Genomic DNA, 20,809 nt, shown 5'->3' with positions numbered 1-20,809 from the left:
CTTCTTGCCAATAGAAATTTAGGAAATCTCAAGTCATTACACACCTTGAAGAGCCTCACTCTTAATTCAGGTTGGTTGCACTTTGACAGTATGTTGCTCTGGAACAATTTATTGGTCTTTTGTCAATTTTATTCTAATTAACTAAATGTTGCAAATGTGCCAATAGCAACACCTATAAGTATTTTCAAGATAAGGCTCTGTCTAAAGTTATCTAGCTTTCTTGGGGGAGCCAAAGTTTTATCTTTTTGTTCTGAGCCACCTTCTGCAATGAAAACATTTGCTAGGACCACCTTGATCCATTCAGAGATTTTACGATAAAGGGCTTTTTCAACAAACATTGAATTGCTTGTAGGTTGAGTTGGAATCATTCTTTGCTTCTCAGAGCATTTCTAATGCATCTTTTACTATTTGGATAACAGAAGGAGTTGCATTTTTCAGCACTGCAACGTTATCTCTAATAACTTGGATTTTCTAACTACCTGATGCTTGCTGGAATATGAAAACATATAGTTGAAGTTTTATATTGCTTGGTATCAAAAACTTTGTTATGCTTCTTATCAATTATAAGAGTCCTCTTTACAGTCTATACACAAAGGCACATTTGTTTCCAAATATTGACAATATTATTTTTGTTCAATCTTATAACTATTTTTCAATCCTTTTTTTTGTTTGTTTTTGCTTTTGTTTCTTTTTGCTTCATCTCCTGCCAGGCCACTCAGTACAATGTTCAATGGAAATGATGTATCCTTCATCCATCCAGGTTAGAGAGAAATCTACCAATGTGTCATCACTAAATGTGAGGTTGGCAGTAGGTTACCATGCAGACACTTTATATTAAGGAAGTTTCTCTCTGATCCTACTTTACTAAGAAGTTTTATCACTAATATATTTTGAATTTCTTCAAATGCTTTCTCTGCATTTACTGAGCTAATTAAATGAGTTTCTTCTTTATTCTACTAATGCAGTGAATTACATTATTTGGCCAAAGAATGTTAACAAGAAAATCCTTGAATTCTCAACACAATTCTCATGACACATTATACTTTTTTATACATGGCTTGATTGGCTTTTTCGTATTTTTTTCTAGGATATTTGCATTTATATTCTTAAGTAAAATTGGCATGTAATGATCCTTTCTTGAAAAGTCCTTGTCAGGTTTTTGTATCAAACTTTGCTTGATACAAAATGCCACCTTCACTAATGACTTAAAACATTTCTTTCTTAAAAAACAAAGAAACAAACAAAAAATAAAACAAAACAAATAACCAAAACAGGAAAAAACTTTCCCTCTTTTTCTATTCTATGGGAAGTTTTCCTCCCTTAAATTTTCAGTGCAATTCACTGGGAAAGACTGGAGTTTATTGTATTTGAAGACCTTAAATTATGGTTTAATTTTATTCATAGTTTTTAAATGATTGAAATTTTCTCATCTCTTCTTGTGCTTTGTAAGTTCTTTATATAAAGAAATGTGTCCATTCATCTAAATTTTCAAATATTTTAGATTAAGCTTGTTTATAAAGTTCTCTTAATACCTTTTGATATACGAATTATCTATGGTGATATCTCCTTTCACCCTTTTGGTATTAAATTTTTTTCTCTCTTTTTTCATCACTTTAACTAGAGGTTTATTCTTTCAAAGCTTTTCTTTGAACCAACCTTTGTCTTATTTGACACACACTAGTATATGTTAATTAGCTGTTTCCTTAATTTTATTCGGGACTAATTTAATTTACTCCCCTAGTTTTACTAGTTTATCCTCTCATTTTTATCATTTCCCTCCAGTTTTCTTTAATTATATGCTGGTGTGTATTTTGCAACTTCAGGAGTTGGATTCTTAGATTACTGAGCTTAACTCTTTCATTTATTTCAAATATATCTGTTTTAGCTTTATATGTCTAGACGAAAGAAGTAGGAGAAAATAATAGCTGTAAAAGATAAAGACCAATGGACTAATGCTGAGGAGGCCAAGCAAAATGTAAAACCTGTGTATTATATCTGATATTGCAAGTCAGATTGCTATGCATTCAGATACAATTTAACTAACTTAACTACACCACGGCATCTTTATCCTTAAATTGGTTCCTCTGATAGCAATATGGGTTCAGCTATTAAATGGAAAATTCTCTAGAGTTATCCGTGATATTCTAGGAAGATCCTTTGTTTTGTTAATGCTTACTAACACCAGGTTTTTACTTGTTTGCTATAAAATCTGTAATACAGCAGGGAAAATAACAATTTTCTAGGCAAGTTGAAAATATACTTAATAAAATATTTATTTCTAAATATGTTCAGACTCTTTCAATTCTATGAATCAACAAAATAATCAAATTATCTGTAACATTTTATGGGTAAAAGTGTGCATTTTGACTCTATATCAACAAAAATTTCTAAACATGTTAGAGCTAAGATTGTGATAGTATTTATATTAACAATGTAAACCTAGAAGAATATTTAATGACATGTAAACATTTCATGATAATTTATTAAACGAAATAGCAGGTTGAAGCATCACAGTAGTCAAAGCCTGATAATGATAGCCTAAAATGTCAGCAGTTGGAAGCTGTATTCACTCCAGATGAAATATAAATACCTTAAGTTTTTGAAAAGATTATGTTTAATGTCTGGAGTCTTTAGAAAGCTAAATAAAGGAATTGCATCACTAGGTAATCTTCTCCAAAGTTGAAAAGGCATAAGTGATACAAAAAAGAGGTATGAAAAAGTAACTAAACTGAAAATTTGACAAGAAAAAATGCCATCTCTAGAAGAAAAGTGTCTAATGGAGGAGAGCTGAACATAGTCAAAGTAATGAAGTGCAAGTAATGAAGTTCCGTGGAATCCAATATTGAGAGACAATTAGACATAATAAGTACAAAAGAGTATTAGGAGACTTGAAAAACAAACTGAGAGGCTTCACCACCTCCAATAGGAATCCAAAAAACATGGGCGAATCATAGAAAACCACTTAAGAAAAGAAAGGCTTGAGTCCTGAGAAACAATTTGCATTCTGAGTTCCAGGTAAGATAAATAAAATAAGTTCTTACAGAGTTATATTACATTGAAACTACAAATTAACAAGAATTAAAGGTAAACAATTATAAATGCAAATGGAGAGGAAAGTCAGATCACAAACAAAAAATCAGACAATTAGACTCACAACATACTTACTATCAACAATAATAAATGCCAAATGACATCGGTATGATGTGCTGAAGGAAAATAACATTCAACCGAAATTTCCATTTCCAGCTGCATTATTCTTTAACAGTACCAGTGGGGCACCTGGCTGGCTCAGTTGGTAGGGCATGCAACTCTTGATCTCAGGACCACAAGTTCAAGCCCCACACTGAGTGTAGAGCTTACTTAAAAAATATATAAATTAAAAAATATTTAAAGTAAAAATACCAGTATAATTTAGATAATTTCAGATAAAAAGAATGAGAGTTCACACAGATACACACTAAAAGGGTTATTAAAATAGATACTTAAATAGGAAGAAAATTGAGCCCAGATATGAGGAGTGGTTGTATAAAACATATGATGAAAAATGGTGGATTGAATTAGCTATTGATTTGTGAGCCATATGGTAGCTAATTGGTGAGTGAAAAACATGACAAAGATTATAAATCAATAGTAGCAAGACAGAGATTGTTCAGAGAGTGGTTAAGACAATGAACTTTTTGTCTTTTGAAGAGATAATATTGTTGCATAATTTTACATTGTGTTAGAAAAAATAGTTAAGGATATATATTACATATTTAAGAACAGTTATATACTCTATTGCTTCTAAAGCAACAGAAGCATGAGGAAGAGATAGAGATTACATTATCTGTCCATGCAGGTGCATAAAACAAAAGGGAGTAAGGTATTAAAAATAAAAGATAACAGGGGCGCCTGGGTGGCGCAGTCGGTTAGGCGTCCGACTTCAGCCAGGTCACGATCTCGCGGTCAGTGAGTTCGAGCCCCGCGTCGGGCTCTGGGCTGATGGCTCGGAGCCTGGAGCCTGTTTCCGATTCTGTGTCTCCCTCTCTCTCTGCCCCTCGCCCGTTCATGCTCTGTCTCTCTCTGTCCCAAAAAATAAATAAACGTTGAAAAAAAAATAAATAAAAATAAAAGATAACAAAAAACTGGTAAATAAAAAACACAAAATAAATCCCACAGTATACAGAATCATGATAAATATAAGCTAGTTATATCCATCCATTTAAATAAGGAAATTAAAACACAACATGCTTCATCTGCTCTCAAGATGTATGGTAAAGCTATATACCTTATAAAAAATTTGAAAGATAAAAAGATGAAAAATATTAAGCAAAAAGTTTTCAGAAAAATACTTTCCAAAATACAGCCAACGTAATAACATTAAAACAGATGTATTTGGAAAACTGATACATTAAATATAAAAGGAAATAAACTTGAATTTAAGGTAAAAGGTAGAGAAGCAGATGGACAGAGTACATAACAACAAAAGGCATAATTTAATAAAAATTGTGTTAGGCTTACTAGTACTCACAGATATCTTGTTACCTTGTCCTTCTAGACACATGGAAACTTGCACTTTTCATTTCCTTTGCAGTGAGGTGGTCCTATGTGAGTAATTCTAGGTAATGAAATGAGAGCAGAAAAGACGTGTGTCCCTTAGGAGCTGAGAGAGTGGAGAGCACATGCATGATTCTCCAATCTGGCTCTTCTACTGCCAAAAAGACTGAGGCTATCTGTTCTTGATCAGAGTATTCCAACAGAAATATATGTGACTCACATAGGTAGTTATAAATTTTCCTTTAGCTAATTAAAAAAAATATTAAACCAATAAAACTAATTTTAATAACATTTTATTTAACCCAAATATATCCAGCATAATGCCATTTCAGCATGTAATCAATATAAAAATTAGTAATAAAATGTTTTACATTTTTTTCATTGAAATTCAGAGTATTTTATACTTATAGCATATCTCTGTTGAGAGCCACATATCAAATGTTCAGTAATTAATATGAGTCCTACCATATTGGATACCACACTTTTGCAAAGTGGACTTTCCATGCGGAGCCCACATCACCTGGGGTTGCTGAGTTATATTACAGATGACAATTTCCCCAAGGAATCCACTAGGTCCATAATGGATTTTTGTATGGGAAAGAAATAAATCTTTGCTGCCATTGAAAATTTATTCTTTATGCTGCCTCATATTTTACATATCACAAAAATACAAAGATAATAGCAATGATAACTTTCTAAGCATACACAAACATAGCTTTGAAATATATAAAGCAAAAACGGATATAATTCCAAGAATAATTCATAAAACTTGATCATTCAAGGAAGTTTTCATGCATGTCTATGAAAAAGTTATAAACAGTAGCTCATTAAGTAAGGTTACAGAAGCTTTGAATTAACAGTTACTCTATTGAACATATACAAATGGAACCTATATCTAACAATAGGTACTATTTGCTTTTTTACACATAGATGCAACATTTTCTTTATAATTTTCATGGGCCACTCTTGAAAGAATTATCAATAAAACTAAAAAAAAAATCACACCATATAGACTATTTACTCTCACCATAATGTGATTATGTAGTGGTACAGAACTGAAAAGAGATCCAAGTCTTGTGGGTTTGAAAACTCAAATGTATGTATATTCCACAATCATTCTCATAAAGAGAAATGATAATAGGTTCCAAAGTCATTAGAATTGTAGACAACATAAATAGCCCTGTCAGTGAATATAGAATGCAGCTAAATAGTTTTATGGAAATTTTACAACCTCAAATGCATTAATTTAATAAGAAACTTTGAAGAAATTGTTAAGCAGTCAATTCAAGAAGCTTGGAAGAGAACAGAGACCTTGTCTTAAGAAAGTAGAAGAAAGAATATCAAAAACAAATAGTATAAATAAACTTTGAAAAGCATGAGAAAAGATTTTTTTAAAAATTAAAAAACACAATTATGTGAAACCTCTAGTAATATAGATAAAGAAAAAAGTGATGGTACAAATAAAATATATTACAAATAGAGAAGGGAAAAATAAGTACATAGAGTGGTTTTTCTTTATAATAAGGAAAAAAATTAAGAAAGGTTTTTGTTTTGTTTTGTTTTGTTTTGTTTTGTTTTTTAAGTTTATTTGGGGATGCCTGGGTGACTTGGTTAAGCTTCCGACTTTGGCTCAGGTCATGATTTTGCGGTTTGTGGGTTTGAGCCCCACAACAGGCTCTGTGATGACAGCTCAGAGCCTGGAGCCTGCTTCGGATTCTGTGTCTCCCTTTCTCTCTGCCCCTCCCCTGCTCATGTTCTCTCTCTCTCTCTCTCTCTCTCTCTCTCTCTGTCTCTCTGTCTCTCTCTCTCAAAAATAAACGTTATAAAAAATAAAGCATATTTGGTTTTGAGAGAGAGAGAGAGAGAGAGAGAGAGAGAGAGAGAAAGAGAGTGTGCCCAAGTGCATGTGAGTTGGAGAGGGGCAGAGAGAGGAGAGAGAGATTCCTAAGCAGGCTCTATGATGTCAGCACATAGCCCACTCTAGGACTCAATTTCATGAACCTGAACCGTGAGATCATGACCTGAGCCAAAATCAAGAGCCAGCTGCTTAACCAACTGAGTCATCCAGGCACCCAAGAAAGTTTTAATAGGAGAATTTTAAGGGCTCTCTACTTACTACTTGCCTGGTAGACTTGCTTAGCACTAAATAGTAAAAAGTAATGACAGATAAAGGAAAATTATATTGGCTGCCCTGTGTGAAGTAATTATTGCTGCAAATGATATATCCCTTCTTGTCTAATGTATTTAAGTATATTCCCTCATACTAAAGTGTGTAAAACTGTCTTGTGTTTCTTATGTGTGATAATTTCTCTATTAATTATGCATCTATATATTTAAGTGATGTTTTAACTTTGTAACATAAAATAAATTCAAGTGGTATTATACATAGAATTTTCATTCAAAATATTTTTATACCACCTCCTACATTTAAAGCCAATCAGATGCAAAATAAGGGAAAGGTTATTTCTTTTAGTTCTAAGATGAATCATAATTATATTGAAGATTGAAAAGGGAGGTGGAAAATCCCTTTTGTCAAAAAAATTATTACCTTAATAGCAATTTGTTTGTAAAGGAGTAGAAGGAAAAGTAGTCTAAAATTTGAAACCTGTACTTTTCAGAAGCTAAATTGGCCCTGAACTCAAAATAGCTTCATATGACCAAAATATCATAGATATTTTGTTACTGATGGAAAAATAGATCATTCTGTTAAAGTTGGGGCAATATATATAGTTGTTGCTCTGTAATGTTCTATACACGATCTGGTATACAATAAACATAAGGAATTAACATCTCTACTGTAAATGAGCATCATGCAATCCCCATTGTGTATCATGAAGTAAATTCACAACACGGAGTTTAAGTTATTTTGATGGATGGACTAGATATTGAAGGCACAACACGATGAAATTACAAGTTTCTTGCTTTAGTTATCAGTTCTTAACAAGACTGATAACAGGTTGATTTATTAATTTCAACCAGGCAGAAAGATTGAGTGGGAGGATATTGGAAAAAAGAAATGTCAGGATTTCGAGTTATCAGATGCAGATACTTATGAATAAACCAAGATATCCTCAAGTACATAAGTACATAACGTAGGAAAAAAAGGATAGCTATCTAAAATGTGAGAGAGGACTTGCTGTTTATCATGAAGACGAAGATACATAATGTCTTTTATTCAATATGTAAAGTGTTACAGATATAAATGTCATAGTTATTTTCAATTCAATTCAACAAACATTTATTAAGAAACTATTCCCTACCAGGCATTGTGAAAGGTCCTGGGATACAGAGTTAGACTAGGGTTGTAAAAAGCTCCTGCCCAAGTAAAGAAGGCAAGTAAAGTAATAAAGTCTGAAGATTTAAAGGGATATAATAATTGATCAATTTGTAGAATTACTAGAGAATAAAAAGAAATTTATCTTACCTAAGATTCGGGAAGCCTTCCTGGGTGAGGTAACATCAGATCTGAGTTCTGAAGACAGAGGAAAGAGCCTGTGTCTTTGCAGGGACAGAGTGCTACTAGGTTAGTGCCTGCAGGTCCCACCTGATGGGTCACGCTTGTTCAGTAATCTGTGCTAACATGATGACCATAATCCTGGGTAAGATAACAACTTTTCTCAGCTTTGGTCACCTTATCTGTAAAGAAAGGATTTCAATACTTATTTTTAAAATAGTCATGAGGTTCAGAAATATGTATATATAAGCACAATAAAACATTAATAGCAATAATAATAAATTAATAATCATAATTCATGGAGTGCTTAATATAGTAAAAACTAAAATGAACACTTTTTCCCCCTCTGTGCTTATTTTATTTTTTTATGTTTTTTTTCAATATATGAAGTTTAATGTCAAATTGGTTTCCATTCAAAACCCAGTGCTCATCCCAAAAGGTGCCCTCCTTATACCCATCACCCACTCTCCCCTCCCTCCCACCCCCCATCAACCCTTAGCTTATTCTCAGTTTTTAAGAGTCTCTTATGCTTTGGCTCTCTTCCACCCTAACCTCTTTTTTTTTTCCTTCCCCTCCCCCATGGGTTTCTGTTAAGTTTCTCAGGATCCACATAACAGTGAAACCATATGGTATCTGTCTTTCTCTGTATGGCTTATTTCACTTAGCATCACACTCTCCAGTTCCATCCATGTTGCTACAAAGGGCCATATTTCATTCTTTCTCATTGCCACGTAGTACTCCATTGTGTATATAAACCACAATTTCTTTATCCATTCATCAGTTGATGGACATTTAGGCTCTTTCCATAATTTGGCTATTGTTGAGAGTGCTGCTATAAACATTGGGGTATAAGTGCCCCTATGCATCAGCACTCCTGTATCCCTTGGGTAAATTCCTAGCAGTGTAATTGCTGGGTCATAGGGTAGGTCTATTTTTAATTTTCTGAGGAACCTCCACACTGTTTTCCAGAGTGGCTGCACCAGTTTGCATTCCCACCAACAGTGCAAGAGGGTTCCCGTTTCTCCACATCCTCACCAGCATCTATAGTTTCCTGATTTGTTCATTTTGGCCACTCTGACTGGCGTGAGGTGATATCTGAGTGTGGTTTTGATTTGTATTTCCCTGATGAGGAGCGACATTGAGCATCTTTTCATGTACCTGTTGGCCATCCGGATGTCTTCTTTAGAGAAGTGTCCATTCATGTTTTCTGCCCATTTCTTCACTGGGTTATAAAATGCACACTTTTCATACATAATCATATTTAATGTCAAGCACAACGCTGTTATCCATATTATTATCCCCATTAAAGAGGTATAAACTGAGGTTTAGAAAAATTAGGCAATCTCTAAAATATTATTTAATATTAAATTTCAGCATCACCAGCTGAAATTCCGTTAGGAATGGAAGGCTCACAGGCCACTGTGACTGCAGCATTTAGCACAGTTCTTCGTTCATAGTAAGGGTTCAAGAAACATTTGTTAAATAAATGGATAAGTGTTTTGGAAAGACCCAGGCATGTCTGACCCCAAAAGCCACACTCTAAAATTAGAAAGTAAGTAAATATTTTGGAAAAATAGCTATTCACATCCACTGCCCATTTTTAAATCAGGTTGTTCTTTTTTTGTGATTGAGTTGTACGAGTTTTTTTTTTATCTATTTCAGATATCAACCCCTTATTAGATGTACCATTTGCAAGTATCTTCTCCGATTCAGTAGGCTGCCTCTTATTTTGTTGATGGTTTTCTTTGCTGTACAAAGCGTTTTTAGTTTGGTGTAGTCCCATTTGTTTATTTAGCTTTTGTTGCCCTTGTCTGAGGAGACATAGCCAAAACAAATATTTCTAAGACCAATGTCAAAGAGCCTATTGCCTATGTTTTCTTCTAGGAGTTTTATGGTTTTAGGATTCACATCAAGTCTTTAATTCATTTTGAGTTTATTTTTGTATATGGCATAAGATAATGATCCATTTTCATTATTTTTGCATGTAGTTGTCAAGTTTTCTGAACACTATTTATTGAAGAAATAGTCTTTTCCCCATTGTATGTTCTTGTTTCCTTTGTTGTAGATTAATTGAGCAAGGAAGCATGGGTTTATTTCTGGGATCTCTACTAAGTTCTATCAATATAAGAAGACAGGCAGATGGCCAACAGGCACATGAAAAGATGTTCAACATCACTCATCATCAGGGAAATGCAAATCAAAACCACAATGAGCAGCCACCTCATGCTTGTCAGAATGACCATTATCAAAAGACAAAAAATAACAAGTGTTGATGAGGACAAGAAGAAAAGGGAACCTTCACACACTGTTGATGGGGATGTAAATGGATGCAGCCACTATGGAAAACAGTATGAGTCTTCCTCAATATAAAAATTAAAAAATAGAACTACCATAGGATCCAGCAATTTACGTCTGGGTATTTTTCTGAAAAAAAAAATGTAAATACTAAATCTATATATCTATATCTATATATCTATATCTATATATCTATATCTATATCTGTATCTATATCTATCTATACCTACACACATTGTAATATTATTCAGCCATAAAAAAGAATGAAATCTTACTATTTGAAGCAGCACAGATGGGCCTGGAAGGTATTATGCTAAGTGAAATAAGTCAGACAAAGAAAAATATTGTATGCTTTCATTTACATGTGGAATCTAAAAAACAGAACATGAACAAACAAAACAGAAATGGACTCATAAATACAGAGAACAAACCGGTGCCAGAGGGGAGGGAGTAGGGAGACAGAGAAAATAGGTAAAGGGGATATAAGTCATAGGAATGTAATGTACAACATAGGGCATATAGTCTATAACACTGTAAACTACTTTGTATGGTTACACATGGTAACTAGACCTGTCATAATTATCATCTCGTAATGTACAAAAATATTGAATCACTATATTGTACACCTGAAACAAACACAATATTGCATGTCAATGATAAGTCAATAAAAAAGTAGTACCAAATAATTGTAAGTCATTATCATTGTAATGTTTATTTTTTTATTTTTTTATTTTTTTAAATTTTTTTTTCAACGTTTATTTATTTTTGGGACAGAGAGAGACAGAGCATGAACGGGCGAGGGGCAGAGAGAGAGGGAGACACAGAATCGGAAACAGGCTCCAGGCTCTGAGCCATCAGCCCAGAGCCCGACGCGGGGCTCAAACCCACGGACCGCGAGATCGTGACCTGGCTGAAGTCGGACGCTTAACCGTCTGCGCCACCCAGGCGCCCTATCATTGTAATGTTTAATGTCTGCTAATTGGAAATTGTAAATACTTTCTAAAACATCTGATAGAGAAATGAAGTTTTATTGTCAAAAACATATTAGAGAAAGAAAAGTGAAGAGAAATGAGGAAAGACCAGGCAAGAGAAATGGTACCTTAAAATAAATCTGGTGGTAGTTAAAAACAGTGTGGTTCAGCAGCTGTTAAGACTTTCAGAAATAGGGAGAAGGGAAAAAAAAATCAATGTTCCATAATTAAGACAAATCAATCAAAGAAGACTTCTTTAATATTTGATATGTGACATGGGGAAAAGAAATATGAAAAGGTAGTAGAAATGAGCTACCTTGCCTTTTGGGGAGTAATGATATATTACTAGAAAATCCATAAATCAGGATCTTTTCCAATAAATTAAGCTAACAGGACCTCTTCTATACTTAATAATTTCTCTGTACCTAAAGTTATAAAAATTTTTATAATTGTATGACTAGGCAATCCAGAAAATGTATGTGGATGTGTGTGTGTTTCTGTGTATTTTTGTTGTTGTTGTTGTTTTATACTTCTTTTTTACTTTGGACCTGAATTTTTAAAGCATATATTAAATTATACTATTTTACGTGAATAGATTGAGAAGTCTGAGGCATATGTTATATATATTTTAATTATATTAAAATTAAAATATAAAACTGGTGCTCAGAAATTTTAAATTTTTTTTTAATGTTTATTATTTATTTTTGAGACAGGGAGAGACAGAGTGCAAGCTGGGGAGGAGCAGAGAGAGAGAGGGAGTCACAGAATCTGAAGCAAGCTCCAGGCTCCAAGCTGTCAGCACAGAGCCCAACGCAGGGCTCAAACTCACGAACTGCGAGATCATGACCTGAGCCAAAGCCGGTCGCTCAACCGACCGAGCCACCCAGGCACCCCTAGGTGCTCAGAAATTTTAATTTAGCAGTTTAAAGAGTTCTTGTTATGACTACTGTTGGAGGACCCATACTTAAGAGCTTGAATTTCCTGAATTCCGAGCCACTCTGTCCTAAAGAATCTAGGGATAGCTATTGAACTTTTAGTGCTCACCAACACCATGGAAACACTGGATAGCACAGTTAAGTCCAAGCCAGTGAATAAACTTAGGCATAAGATAATTCAGGTTACACTCATCTGACATCTGAAGTCCTATCTGGGTTCAGTCTCCAGCCCCTTTTCCCCTTATAACCCACATTCCTAATAAGTAGGGAGATTTCATTAGAGATTATATAAAAGGACTGTTTGGCCTTCCTCTCACTGATTATATAGAGACCTTATCCAGTGATGGTTTAGATGTTAAAAATTTCTTAACAAGTGATTTGTACATTAAGCAACTGCAAATGTCTGAGAGGTATTAATGCATTCTCTTGCAAGACAGGAGGGGAAGGAATTCAGGCCAACCTGGTTAACCATATCGACCCTTCATTTCAGTAAGAAAACTCACTCCAAATCCAAATCCAAATCTAAAGATACTACCCTTTTTAAATAATTTTGGATTTGATATACTAATACTTCATTGAAGATTTTTGCATCTATGTTTGTGAGGAATATTAATCCATAGTTTTCTTCTCTTGTAATGTTTTTATCTGGTTTGAGTAACAAGGTAATGCTGGCCTCATTACATGAGATAGAGTTCTATCCTCTTTTATCTAGATAAGAGTTTTAAAGAACCCATCACTGAAGCTATCAACATGATTTTTTTTGTTCAAAGTTTAAACTATAAAATTCAATTTGTTTAATCAATGACCCCCATTTGGGTCCCTTCTCTATTTTTTCATATTTTTTTTTTTTTTGAGAGACATAGAGAGAGATGGAGTGGGGGGAGGGGGGGGGTGGAGAGAATTCTAAGCAGGTTCCACACCCAGCACAGAGCCTGATTCATGGCACTGGGATTATGACCTCAGCCAAAACCAAGAGTCAGACACTTAACCAACTGAGCCCCTTCATTTCTCCGTCTTTTAACTTCCTTCCACAGTCACAGTCGTCACTTGAGGGAGTTACTCTTTTTGCTGCTACCACAATACATTTTTTCATTAGGAAAAAAATTCAATTAACTATTTATTTAACTATTATTTTCTGAATGCCTATGACGAATCAAGCCCTCATGCAGATTATCTCATTTACTCCACATGAAAATGTTTGTTTACTTACTATTAGTTATTATCTTTGTTTTGAAGATGATGATATAGGTTCAAAAGAATTAAATAACTTTATGAAACTCCTTGAGTCAAAAATAAAAAGAACTTGAACGCAGGTTGCAGACCAACAAGACCTATCTATATTCTTACCAACATTCACAGCCTTTAGAAAAATACAAGAACTGTTTCATTAATTACTTTTCAACATTTATCAGAATATAAGATAAACCAGATACTTATGTATTTGAGAACATTTAAAGAGAGTTTTCATAATAATATTTGAAAATAGTTTTAAACTTCTTAGTAACTAACATTTTCTCTTGAAAATGATTAGTAGCATGTTCCAAATAAAATCTAACCTATCCTTAAGCTCACATTCCTTCATTAACTTTATTTAATAATTAAAATGAGAACAGTATGGCAAAAGTGAAAATTACATAATTTTAATAAGATACTCAGTGGTACATTATACATTTGGAAAGTTTACACAAATACCACATTCATATAAATACAAATCACTAGCTGTCATCATTTAAATATTTTGAAACATAATTTGGCAAAATTGTTTCCTATTTCATGTAACAGATGTTTAATACCTCCAGTAACATCCACTATTCTTCAAACAGCTATTTCAGTATTATATCTAAAATAATAGTTAACATTTAAATTGTATTCCCAATGTGTCATATTTTCCTGCTGAGTTATATATCTATAAAAGCTTTAATTTTCTTCTAGTTTTCAGTTAGTAATATTTTCTAAAACATTGTTTCTCTGTGATAAACAAACATACGAGTACCTAAATCAAAGAAATCACTATCAATATACCTCAATCCAAAATATGACTTTCACTATAACAAGAAATATTCTTTTGTAAACAATAACCTTTTTATGTTTGGTTTTAGAGTGCGCATCTTCCACAGCATTTAAGACAAAAATTGTTTCTTCTTCTGTATGTAGGTTGCCAAGAAAGGTAATATATATTAGGCTCTGTTCATAAGGGTAGCACTCTGGGTAGTTACTGTTAGCATCTGTTCGTTATAGAGCTCAGTATACCCTCAAGACATACCCTTCATAAACATGGAACGTGAGAAACACTGTTCATATTAAATTGGGTTGCATGAATACAGAAGTCATGAATTTAAATTATTACTGGTATCCAGAGAAAATGGTAGTATTTCAGCCTTTAAATAAGATCTCCACTTTATTCCTAAAAACTGAAGTTATTAAGTTGTAAATCAGAACCATGTCAGGGTTCTAAGCTATTCATGATTTTCAAACCACTCGAAGGTATTTCAAAAATACTGTTCTACAGTACCTCTCCCCTCAAAAGAATGTTAAGTTTACTTTTATAAGGCAATGAAAGCCTTTCAGATGGTTTGTTTTTCATTTTCTTATTTTCACAAACAAGCAGAATAAAATAGGTAGCAGGTGCTGAAATATGTACCTGACCTAGAATATGTGAAAAGGTGGATTCACAAACTACTAACAAGCTCTATAATTCAGCACAGCTCCAGGGCAAAGTGTGCTTTTTTAATGAAGATACCTAACTTAAACATTCTTTTCTCTACTGCACATGTTTGTACTATGCTTTTTGGTACCTTGGAATTGTAATGGTACAGGATTCTATGAGCTGTATTTATAAAAAATCATAGGGGCGCCTGGGTGGCTCAGTTGGTTAAGCGTCCGACTTCGGCTCAGGTCATGATCTTGTGGTTCGTGAGTTCAAGCCCCGTGTCGGGCTCTGTGCTGACAGCTCAGAGCCTGGCGCCTGTTTCAGATTCTGTGTCTCCCTCTCCCTCTCTGGCCCTCCCCCGTTCACGCTCTGTCTCTCTCTGTCTCAAAAATAAATAAAAACGTAAAAAAAAAATCATAGGGGTCTGGAAAATATGTGTTAGAACCATTGCTTACATTGTTAATCCCACCTGTAATGCTCTCTTCTTTCCTCTTTCCCAGCTGAATTGAGCTAAGTGCTTAACAGCTCAGTTCAGTGTGGGAATATTGAAAACATTTTTTTTTTAATTTTCTAAGTTTCTTTATTTTGAGATAGACACAGAGAGAGAGCCTGGAGGGTCAAAGAGAGAGGGAAAGAGAGAATCCCAAGCAGGTTCCATGTTGTCAGCATGGAGCCCAATGCGGGGCTTGAACACACAAACCATGAGATCATGACGTGAGCCAAAACCAAGAGTCAGACATTTAACCTACTGAGCCATCCGGGTGCCCTGAAAACACTGAGGGTTTTTCAGGTATAGAAACCTGAGTCTGTATTACTTCTTTTCTATATGCTTGCAATAAGTCCAATGCAACCTTTCCTTCCCTTCCATTTCTAAAGTGTAGATACGATTGTGAAACATCCTACACCAGAGAGGTGAGGGGAAGATTGTAAAATGGTGTAACAAAACAGATGTCAATCCCCTTAAAACTTCTCAGCACAGAGCCAATGAATACATCAACTTTTATTTTGTTTAAGCCATGAATATGTGAGGTCTGTATGTTACCGCAACTGAAATTAAATTCTTTTATTTTTTTTTCTTAGAGAAAGAGAGAGAGGAAGAGTGTGAGCAGGAGAGGGCAGGCAGAGGAAGAGAGAATCTTAAGCAGGCTCCAGGATCAGCACAAAGCTGGATGTGGGGCTTGATCTAAGGAACTGTGTGGTCATGACCTGAGCTGAAATCAAGATTCCAGTGCTTAATTGACTGAGCCACCAGGTGCCCCTGAAATTAGATTCTAACTAGCATGCTTATATGTCTTGTATCCAGTATGCAGATACATACACCCTGAAGAGCTACTATTACACATAATAGAAAAGGAAAATGGTATTCTCATTAAAGTCACAAATAAAACAAGAATGTACCCTATTACCAATTATGACCATTGTTGCAGTAATAACCACCATTGTAATTATGTTAAAGCAGTATATTCAAGGCATAAAAAATTGAAAAGAGAAAATAAAATTATATTTGCCAGTTATGTGGTTGTAATGTATAACATTCAAGACAATAAATTGGAAATATATTATAAAATTAAAATATATTTTAGTTTAAAAAGGTAAAAATCAATACCAAAGGCATTTATTAGAGGTTAAGAAATATTTAATATGCTGTACTTCTAATGATAATTTGACTTCTTTTAAATGTTTATTTATTTTTGAGACAGAGAGTGACAGAGAGAGAGAGCAAGTAAGGGAGGGGCAGAGAGAGAAGGAGTCACAGAATCTGAAGCAGGCTCCAGGCTCTGAGCTGTCAGCACAGAGCCTGACATGGACCTTGAACTCATGAACCATGAGATCATGACCTGAGCCAAAGTTGGGTGTTTAACCAACTGAGCCTCCCAAGTGCCCCAATAACTTGACATTTTACTCATGAAATTTAATTTAAAATTCTAACTTTATGTTATGTTTATGTTTCTTAGTAAACTGAATACTTTAAATTAGAGCTCTTGCAAATTTATGTTATTAATAGCTTATTTTAAGTCTTAAGTGATCTAGGTTTCCTCAAGAAGGCATCAGTTATCACCAATCTTAGTGACAGTTGATATAGTGAAGCATTATTCTCAGTCAATATCAATCCTATTCTTCACAAGTGGGAATTAGAAGAATTTCAAGAAATGTTTGGTTGAATTTTCTGGAAATCTCGTAGATATGCTGTCAGTTTCAAGTAAATATTCTGGCTGGAGTATTTTATAAGGAAGAAAATATTTGGTTCATAGAATCATTGCCTTAAGTTATACTTTATTATAAGGAAGTGGAAGACTAAAGTTATTATTTTTACATAAAATTTAACAGAATTTAAAAGATAGCAATATATTTCCTAAACAACACATATCAAATTTTTTTTTACTTATCTCCTATAAAAAATTTTATTGAGCTTGTTTTGATGATAACAAGGTAATTGAGAGAATCCAAGATAGCTGTGAGAATATATGATTTAGCTTTAACAATCACCTACTTCGGCTCCTGTCCATTTGGGGCATTTTACTGCAAATAAAATGGTAATTGTAAGTGGTGTCATTGAAAGGGCAATAATTAATAAGAGTACATCTTATTTGGTTTTCAAAAGAAAGCTGTTTGTTTCTATTTTATGTAGCTAAAATGAATTCACCTTCACACAAAGATTTCAGAAGATCAGCTGAATACATTTTCAATAATGGGAGAAATTACATGGGGGTACAAGTATGCTTTGATAATGTAAATTGTAAAATTCTATGACTGGTGATTTAAGGTTCATGTTTTCCTCTTCTCCTCAAACCAAACTTTCATCCAGCCCCGTATTATTACTATCTGTTTGTTCACTTCCGTATTTAGTACACATGTGTACAATGGAGTATTAAAATATCCCTCTAATTGCCTACTGTATCTCTATTATTCCAAACTAATCTCCATACAACACTTGCCTTGTTATAGTGCTTATTCCAGAATTTTCAATGTTTTCTTATCAACTATAGAATGAAGTCTATATATTTTTTATCTTGGTATTTAAAGCTCATTTCATTCAGTCTCTAAACTACTTTTCAGCATTATCTTTTATTACCCTCCAACATGAACCCTTAGTTCTACTCAAAATAGCAAAAGGATTTCAGGCTCTAAGATAACTTTTACTAAGAAGGTTTGACACTAAACAAGTAAAAAATAAAAATCAGATAGTACCAAATGCTATGTAGAAAAATAAATAGGGTAACGTAATAAAGAATGAATCAGATAGTGCCAGTGGGAAATATTAGATAGGATGTTGCTGGTGCTTTACTTTCAGTCTCTGATATTTGAGCTAAGAGCTGCATAATAAGTAACTAATCCTTTGAAATGCTGAGAAAAATAGGTTCCAGGTCATAGGAATAAAAATAAAGACTCCAAGGTAGAAACCAGGAACATATCTGTAGCAGTAATTTCTTTGTTCAAGAAACCAAAAGACGGTCAGTGAGATTGAAGGAGAATGAGCAAGAAGGAAAGATTCAGCAGGGCCTGCTTCATGACATTATAGGCCATAGTGAGGAGTTTAGATTGTGTTCTAAGTCTGTTCAGAATCTGCTGAAGATTTCATGCAATAGGGGGTCATGATCTGATTTATATTTTTTTAAAAGCATTTTGGTTGTCAAGGATGGAATTGAGAACAACAACAACAAAGCAAAAACAAGCAAACAAAAAACAAATAGTCTAAACAAGAGGCTGTAACGGTCAGGGCTTAGAAGAGATTAGCGATGTACAAGAGGGGAAGATTTGGAAGTAATTTTTGAAATGGGACCAAAACTCTTGCTAATGTGTTAGATTAGGGAGTTAGAGAAAAATCAAGGATGGCTCCCAGATTTTTGTCTGAAGCAACTGGGTACACTTTACTTAGATGAGGAGTCTGAGAGAGAAAAAAATCATTCATTCATTATTTATTCCATAGATATTTTGGACAATTACTATGAACTATTGCTTTAAGTACTGGAAGTCTAATGACTAGGCAAGATACATCCTAGTAGGAAGAAGAAAGAAAACAAACAAAAGAAATACAATGTTAGATAGTGATAACTCTGATACATAGACTCAAAATAGGATACAACATACCTTTTTTCACCTGGGCAGTTAGAAGTGGTTTTGTCTGAGGAAGTGACTTTTAAACTGAGTTGAATAGCAGGGAAATCACTGGAAAGATCATTCTAGGCACACAGAACAGAGAGTACAAAACTCTAAGGTGAAAATGACCTTGATGTGTTTCAGAAATGGAAAGGGGAGTGTATGAAGAGCATGGTCTGCAAAAGGGGAATGTCATAACATGAAAGGGGAAGGCCAGGTCCTGCATGGTTTTGCAACCAGGATAATTTTGAGGGTAATTTATAGGATGACTTTAATCAAGGGGAGTGCATAACCTGGTTTATGTTTGAAAAGAGCACTCTGGTTGTGGTATGGAAAACAACTTATAGAAAAATCAAAGCAGAAGAAAGGCATTTGTTGAGGAACCATTAATTTCAAAGGAGATAGGAGTTTAAGTGGTCATAGCAGAGGGAAGTGGAAGGAAGAAAGTAGATTCTGAAATAGATTCTGAATAGGTTTTGAGAGTGTGGGTTTAAGAGTCCTATTTTTTAAAAGTTAAGTTTGAGATGCCAAACAGACATACAAATGAAGACGTCAAGGAGAGAATTGCAATTAATTGTGAGAAGCTTAAATGTGAATTCAGTGTGGGAAATTTACTGTTGGCAATCATCAGCCTATGGATCGAATTTTAAAATACCCTGTTTTTATAGAGAAGAAAAGAGAGTCAAGGACTAAACTCTGGAGTACTCTACTTTTAGAAGAGGGTTAGAGGAGTAGATTAGTAGTTTTGCACATTGTTAGTGTTCAATAGATGTTTCTTGAATTAAAGTAGTGGTTGTTTTAATATCTGTTAACTGGACTGCCCTGTTCACAGAGGAAGCTTTGTTAGTACAGCTGCAGTGGAAAAATCTGGCAAAGAATGGTAGATCTCCCAATAGAATGTTACTTGTTTTGTAATTCAAAATTAGAAAAGTTTTGCAATTTTACATTATAAAACTTTATTTATAATTTTTCAGTTATAATGTATGTGGTTAAATATTAAAAACAGGTAATTATAAGGGGCTAAAATCCATTTCATACTAGTTTGGGCCAAAATATGGAGAGTAAATATATTTGTTAAAAAAAAAATGGCAGGAGGGGGGTTTGCTTGGGTGGCTCAGTCAGTTAGGCATCCGAGGCTCGGTTTCAGCTCAGGTCATGATCTCACAGTTTTGTGAATTCAAGCCCCACGTCAGGCTCTGTGCTGACAGTGCAGGGCCTGCTTGGGATTCTCTCTCTTTTCCCTCTCTCTCTGCCCTTCCCCTGCTCACACTGTCTCTCTCTCTCTCTCTAAATAAGCAAACTTAAAAAATTATTTCAAAAAAATACGGGAAAGGCAAAGATGAAACTCACCAAATCAGATGCTGTATGTATCCTCCTCTATTTCTTCATCTTCTGTCTTCACCTCTCTTCATTTTCTCCTTCCAAACCTTGACTTTTCCCACATGGTAGGAGATAGCCATGGATAACATTAGAGTTTCATACATAGAAAATCTCTAAACCTCAGCTGACTTCCCTATAAACTGTAGTTAATAGAAATGATGCTATTTATCCAAAGATAAGAAATTAGAGGTATGTAAAGTGCTTGGAACAGTTCTTGGCTCAAAGCATATATATATATATATATATATATATATATATATATATATATCCCTTTCTTTGTCCTGGAGGAGTCTTTTGTCAAGTAAGACTGTCATATTAAGATAAGCTGGAAACTTTACTTTTGACAAAAAAAATTAAAATAAATTACAATTGGGGGCACCTGGGTGGCTCAGTTGGTTAAGCGCCTGACTCTTGATTTCAGCTCAGGTCATGATCTCATGGTTCGCGAGTTGGAGCCCTACATCGGGCTCTGGATTCTGTCTCCCTCTCT

General features: G+C 34.2%; 1 protein-coding gene and 1 long non-coding RNA gene across 5 annotated transcripts in view; one reads left to right on the top strand and one right to left on the bottom strand.

The window, feature by feature from the left end:
- The window catches only part of PIK3C2G (phosphatidylinositol-4-phosphate 3-kinase catalytic subunit type 2 gamma), a 539,869-nt gene that overhangs the window by 100,788 nt on the left and 418,272 nt on the right, over positions 1 to 20,809 (top strand). The window lies entirely within an intron of this gene.
- LOC147579296 (uncharacterized) overlaps positions 1 to 20,809 on the bottom strand; it is a 121,434-nt gene that overhangs the window by 33,735 nt on the left and 66,890 nt on the right. For 3 of the 4 annotated variants that reach the window (XR_015253782.1, XR_015253781.1, XR_015253779.1), the window contains exon 2: positions 7,961 to 8,172. This is a non-coding gene — a long non-coding RNA (uncharacterized LOC147579296). Of the gene's footprint in view, positions 1 to 7,960; positions 8,173 to 18,930; positions 19,874 to 20,809 lie in introns of those variants that run through there. The other variant, XR_015253780.1, reaches the window with a different exon arrangement.

Source organism: Puma concolor, chromosome B4 (genome assembly GCF_028749965.1).
Source record: "Puma concolor isolate L17-30 chromosome B4, mPumCon1.1.hap2, whole genome shotgun sequence".
NCBI classification, from domain to species: Eukaryota; Metazoa; Chordata; class Mammalia; order Carnivora; family Felidae; genus Puma; species Puma concolor.
This window is presented reverse-complemented; position numbering and strand designations above follow the sequence as displayed.